We start from the raw sequence: 6,892 nt of genomic DNA on the forward strand, positions 1-6,892 counted from the left end.
CCTTCAACTAGGTGGTGTTGAATTTAAAAGTGGCTCGGGTTTACTTGTTCCTCCCCTAATGTCAAGAAAAAATCGAACAGGTGGTTAGATATTCACCTAAAACCAACCCACTGTCTAAAGATGAGGCCTAACTCCTGTAATCGTTCCTTGATGAGGAAACGATCAAGGACTTTTCACAAAAACTATCCTCTCCAATCCTTCTATTTCTCCATGTAGGAAGAATCTTAGCAGAGGGGATATCAATAAAGTTATGGTTCTCCAGTATATGTTCAAAGAAGGCAGAGAGGGGATCGACCTGGGCATGATGACCCCAAAACTCCGAAAACCCTATAGAAAAGTTAAGGTCTCCACCCAGGATAATGTTGTCAGGTTGTAGGATGTTGGAGGTCAAAAGACATTCCCAAATAATTTCTCGGTGATGATAAGGCCCATATACATTTAATAGCCTGAAGTCTGTGTCCAGGTCAGATGAGAAGATGTCAGCCCCTAAGTATCCAATGCTGCCCCAAATGTTACATAACTTGATAGAGCGAGGGTTGTAGCCTAAGGCTATGCCTCCAGAACGACCATTAACATCAAGGGCTTGAAAGGACCACCCAGGAAGCATGGATTCGAGGATGTGAGACATGGCATCAGCAAGTCCGAGGGTTTCTTGTAGGAAAACAACATCGATGAGTTCAGACTTAAGTAGTCTTTGCAAGGCTAGTTTTTTCTCAGGGCTAGCCATCCCTCGGTAATTGAAAGAGAGAATCTTCATGGGGGGTTGGGGCAAGTCCAAGGTATTCTGTGCTCTAAGCACTCGATCTATAGTGATTTGACGCCCTGTTACAATCTCCTCCCCACCTGTTGCTTGGCTTTGGAGAGGGAGGATGATCGACCTCTGGGGAGGCTTCAGAGGGATGGGGGTAGATACCAAGCCAATGCCTATGGTGTTTGGGGCCCATGATCTGGAAAGGGAACGAAGCTAGTATTTGTGGGGAAGAGTTCCATGATCAGAGTCTGAGGAAGCAAATGGAATAGCCTCCGAGAAGGATGGGGGGTGTAGGAGAACATAGGAGGAGGGGGTTGCTTAGGGCAAGCAAGGGTAATGGGGATGGGATGATAAAAGACTAGAGCTCTGTTGAGACCCTATAGAGACATCCATGCAATTTGATAAATGAGAGAATTGCACAGAGCAGGGTTCAGAGGAGGACATACTCGAAGATAGCGCAGCTTCAACATCTGCCCTTAACCTAGTCAGAGGAGGAGAGGGTGGCCAATATGATGCTTTTCCGTGCTTCTTCGGGGTCTCCAAGCTGGGGAATGCTCTGCTACTTCAGGGGTTATGTGCTCCGCTGCTTCATGCGAAGGGTTGTGCCTTGTTGTTGCCTGAGGATTTTTTGTAGGAATTGTTTGCCCCTTGTTCCCATTCCTCACTTTCCCAATTAGAGGGTAGTCCTTGTAGAGATGACCCACTTTGTGGCAGCGCCTGCACCTAAATGGTACCCCCTCATAATCCAAGATCTGAGTTCATGTGAAATTCCTCCAACGCAGAGTAACTTACTCTTGTAGACCTTCTCGGATGTCTATATGAACTAAGATCCTCGTGTAAGCCATGATTCCCGTGGAGAGGTATGACTTGTCAAATTCCAGGTAGGTGCTGAGTGAGTTCCCAATGTGTCTAAATATGTCCTCAGACCAGAATTGTAGCGGCAGGCTGGGGAGGCGAACCCATAGAGGCCCAACCCCAAACTGTTCCTTCTCTGGATCGAATAGGGGGCTCCATCTCCTCAACAACACAAGGCCTCCTTTAAATGCAAAAATGATGACAAGACCCAGTTCGTATGCTCGGCCCGAGAAAAATCGCAGAGTAAACCAGCCGCAGACGAAGGTTTGTACAAATGGTAACTTGATCAAGTGCTGTCCCAAATTTATGCACCATTGTTTTAACCGTGCCACCGTGTAGTTCCTGCCAGGACTCTGCCCACTAGGACTTGTTCGGCATTGTCCATGGCTTCTCCCCACTGAATGTCTTCCTCCAAGTTAATGACGACATCCTGTGATCTTGATTTTACACACTTCTGTCGTTTCCCGGGCCTATGTTTCACGTCAGTGGTGCCCTGCTGAGGACCATTTTGGTAGGGTAAGTAGGGTTAGGGTTAGAGGGATTTAGATCAGGTCCAGAGGGGAAGGATTTCGATAGTGGGGGGACATTTGTGAAACTGCCCGATAGGGTAAATGATACCGGAGCAGAGGGGGGTAGACCATGAGAGGAAAGCAGAGGGGTTGCCGAGGGATGCAGTGGAAGGGTAGTGGGAAAATTCCCTAATGTTGTTCCATCTACCTCGTCATTTCATTATGAATGATTTCTTAGGCATGAGGGAAAAAATATCAGTTTTGAATTTGAATTTCATGGCAAGGATTTACCAAGATAAATTTCCTACAACCCCCTCATTATTTCCCACTCATGGTATCATGGTCCATGTTAATGCTATCATTCTTAGTTAGTTACTTTTTTTTTAATTAACCAAAAAAATACATACATTTTGTTCATGATTTTAGATAGTTCAAAGTTTACATGTGAACTAATGCAACAATAAGATAATTAGATATATTTTTAACTAGAGATGAAAAATTGTGACATTACAAAGAACCTTAGTTTGTAGGCAAATCCAAAATGAGGTACTTAACATTGACCGCATCATCCCTTTTATTTTAATAGTAAAAAAACTATCTACTTATTAAATTCACTATTATCACTCTTTGTCTCCCTCTTTCAAAATTTGTACTAAGTAATCCCAAGTGTGTAAAAAAAACAAGTCGTGTAATAAAGAATATTGACTTATATAATGGATAATAAAAAAAACAATCCTTATCCTTCTTAATAAAATAAAATAGTATATTCTTAAACAACTAAAAAATTACAATACCATTTAGCAAACTGCAATAAAAAAAAATAATAAATTCAAAATAATACAATTCAAAAAATAAAATAATGAATTATCATCTTATATGTTTTTTCTAATATTTTTCTTTACCAAATAAGGTGGGAAAGGAGGGAAATATTAAAAAAACATTAAAAACATAAAAGTGAGGCCTCAAGGTGAAGATGAGTATGAAGATAAGGGTGGAGGGGACGAATATTTGATAATGTAAAAAAAATTAAAAAAATAGATAAATTATAATATATTTTATCTAATATTTACTTTAGCCCACAAATTAAATAATTACATTACAATAAACATATAAACATAAAATGTATAAATTAAATAATTGCATTATAATTAAATACATGAATATTTATTCATTAATAATAATAATGAATTAATATCCCAATAGCATATTAACATAGAGAACCTTATGGTACAACAAAGAAAAACGATGTTGCACTTTAATCTTAATGTTATGGGTCTAAACTCTATTACTTTATCCTTCTTCCTTGGAAAATAGTAATCTAGCCACATACTTTGTGATGAGGCACAATGGGTATGGTATACTCGCATAAAGGGCATCCCTTTGGTGTATAACACATCCCATTTTTCTACCATAAAACTTATAGTGGGAGCACCTGTGCTTATAAAAAACTAGAGCACCTATGCATGTGAGCTAAAATTTATATATATATATATATATATATATATATATATATATATATCATGATCTTCATCTGTAATTTTAGCTTAGATATTTATAAAAAAAAGTTACACTTCCTGCGTGATTTTTTGCTTTTCTACAGAAATAGTAGGAAAAAAGTTGCAAGGTATCAACATTAAACTGTACCTATAGATATCATATAGGGTCTACAATTGAAGAAGAAATGAATTAAAAGGAGAGAAAGCAAAAATGAAATAAAAGATAAAAGAAAATTGCAAGAATATGAGGCAAAAGTAGGGAAAGAATGAATGCCTATATTTTGTGGGCATGGATAGCCTTCTTGAACTGTGGAAGGGAATGCTATGGTTCAAGCAATTAGGTGCAAGTGTGATTCGTTAATGAAATTTGTGGGTTGTTATGTACAAGGGCGACGTGAAAGTCATCGAGTGAATTGCCTTTCGTATGGATAGATAGGGGGACATTGCAAATGCAGCAGGACAAACACGACTTATTCGCTCGCCAGAAGACCGATGGAAGCACTTACCTGAGCTCTAAGGGATGACTCATATTTCTTCCCCTCAAAGAGCTAGATAAGGTTATCCCTTCCTTATCTAGTTCAGGTAAGGTCCTTGGTGGCAACATGGGGAGGCAAAATGGAAGATGGGATTCTATCAACTTGTTCCGACCTGGGATGATAAGCTCATGGTTTCATTTCACTGTCGAGACCCGAAAGAATACTTCCATCTACGAGCTTTACTTAGATGTGAGTCCTTCCGGAAGCAGTGTCAAACATGCATATATGAATTGAAATTAGTGAATGTAGTTGTCAATTGATGTGAATAAATATGATTTATTATGTTTATGATAATCTCATTGTGATGTTTTTAGGTGAGAAGATTTATTTATTTATTTTATTTATTTTCTTTCTTTTTCTGTAGAAGACTTTACGATTTATTGTGTTGGCATTAGATTTTCTTCTAATGACAACATATTTTCATAAATTCTTTCTGGATCTAGATTTGATACCAGTGTTTTATCTTTCTCTTGCATGGAGGGGTTATTTTGTGGAATTTTCCCTTCATTCACCATATTTAATGCCTCATAGTTGTTACTATTCTCTTTCTTCCCTTTGTTGGTTCCTTCTCTGCTTCCAGGATTGGTTTTTTGCGGCCCTTTATTCCTAGTATGATATGGTTGTCTTGGATGCTTGTGCAGTTGTTTAATTGAGCCTCTTTTTTTTTTTTATGTGGTTATTGTTCTCCTTCCTTCCCTTATTTTTGTTGCTCCTCTTATTTCTTTTTGCAACTTCTTGTAAAGTGGCCATATTCATGGCATACTTTGCATTTAAATGGAAGTTGATCATAGTCTACCTCTTGGATATGGGACCAACTATTTAGATTGAGATTTATGAATGTTAAGATTCCCTTATCCAGATCCACTTCCACATAGATCCTGGTGTAGGAGAAAAGCCCCTCTTGTGGCTCGACATAATCAATATACTTTCCAAGGGCATTGTCAATACTTCTAAAAGTGGTATCATTCTAACAATGCAATGAAAAAAAAGGGAGTTTCACCCATAATGGGACTACAGATGGAACATCAATTTTCGGGTTAAAGTATAGACTCCATCAATCCATATATAACCCTTGACCCCCCATGAAATAAGATTCGCTTTTGATGATTAGCTCTTGTTTTCCTTGTTTTTGAAGAAGAAAGTAAAAAACCATTTTTTCATAAAGAGTGAAGAGTTGAAATCCTTGATCATGGGTTTCCAATTTTTTTTCACCCACAACCTCACAAAATGTGGGGAGGGCTAGAACCCATGAAATAGTTGATAAGGCCACACTCGACCAATTGCAGAGCTTGATTTGTTGATTGCGGCGCAAATACCTCCACATTTGGGATTTCCTCCAATTTCTTAACAAAACAAGAAGGCTTTGCCTTCTAAAAACCTCAACCCATTTGCAACCAATGAGTTAAAAGAATCTCTATGCAAACTCCCAAACTAGTCATCGAGCCACTAAAAACTCTTATGCATCAAAATCCCTTAGAGCCGTAGAGCCTCACCCTCGAAACTGAGGATGCTATTTTTAATTTATTGTAAATTTTGGAATATTTTTATGGTAGGTAATAAGTTTCATCTGAAACAAGTTCTAGTTTTTTTGGGCATGTAGTATTGATAATCCATAGTATCGTACAAAACCTATTTACATATTAAGAATCTCCATGATAAAGTGGGGTGAATCTTCATGGTTAAGAATCTTGTTACATGTTTTTTTAAAATGTATATATGTTTTAACTCATATATTAATTCTTTTTATCAATAATAATAATAATATTTTGTTTATTGGCTTGACCCACAAGGATTTAAACCTTGAATCTCATTGGTTACATAACACTTTTATCATGGCGATGGCTAAATGGGTTGCCTTATGGGAAATAATAATAATAATAATTTTAAATAAAGTTATAATTTAGTTAATTTTTATGATTTTTTTAATTTTAGCAACTTGAGATGTATGATGAAGTAAGTGTTTTGATGTTTATTATGGATTGATGTCTATAAAAATTTTACCAATCATTTATTTTATATGACTAGATTAATTATTTATTATTTCATATAGTTTATCTATTTAAAAATAGAAACCTAAATTTAATTTGGTTTACCAATTTTATAAAAAAAATATCAAACAAATTTTACAAAATAATTATTATATTAAATAAAATGTATATATAATTTAGTAAAATGTATTACTTAACACATATATTTTGAATTTATGAATATAAGATAATTCTAAATATATAGTTTAATTCGATTATAATTTTGAAATAATTTTTTTCAAAATTATTTAATAAAATGTATTGTTATTTAAAAAAAAATGTACTATAAAGAAAAAACCTATAATGTTTTTCTTTTTAAAAACGTATCGTTGTAAAAACGAATGGTAAGGGTAAATTACCAAGTAAAATAGAAAAAAAATAAAACTATTAATTTTTTTATGCAATATGGAGTTTCATGGTTATTTCATCCTTTTTAGCTAGTTTTATTAAAAAATTCTTATTAATCATGCCAGACAAAAGATTCAATCATTTGAAAACATACAATTGTTTATTTTTAATTTCTAAAAATTAATAAAATAAAACAAATGAGTTGCATGTAATTTGAATGATAAAATTAGATTTAGGAAAAAAAGATTTATATTATTAATTAAAACGTTATTCTTATTATGTATATTATGTATGCTTATAGTGAACATGGCCAATGTAATATAATAATTAAAAAATATATTAATTTGAGAATGTCAATATAATAATTAAA

This window comes from Pinus tabuliformis, chromosome 3_2, assembly GCF_031772625.1.
Source record: "Pinus tabuliformis cultivar Carrire ecotype Pingquan chromosome 3_2, CPIR1, whole genome shotgun sequence".
NCBI lineage: Eukaryota > Viridiplantae > Streptophyta > Pinopsida > Pinales > Pinaceae > Pinus > Pinus tabuliformis.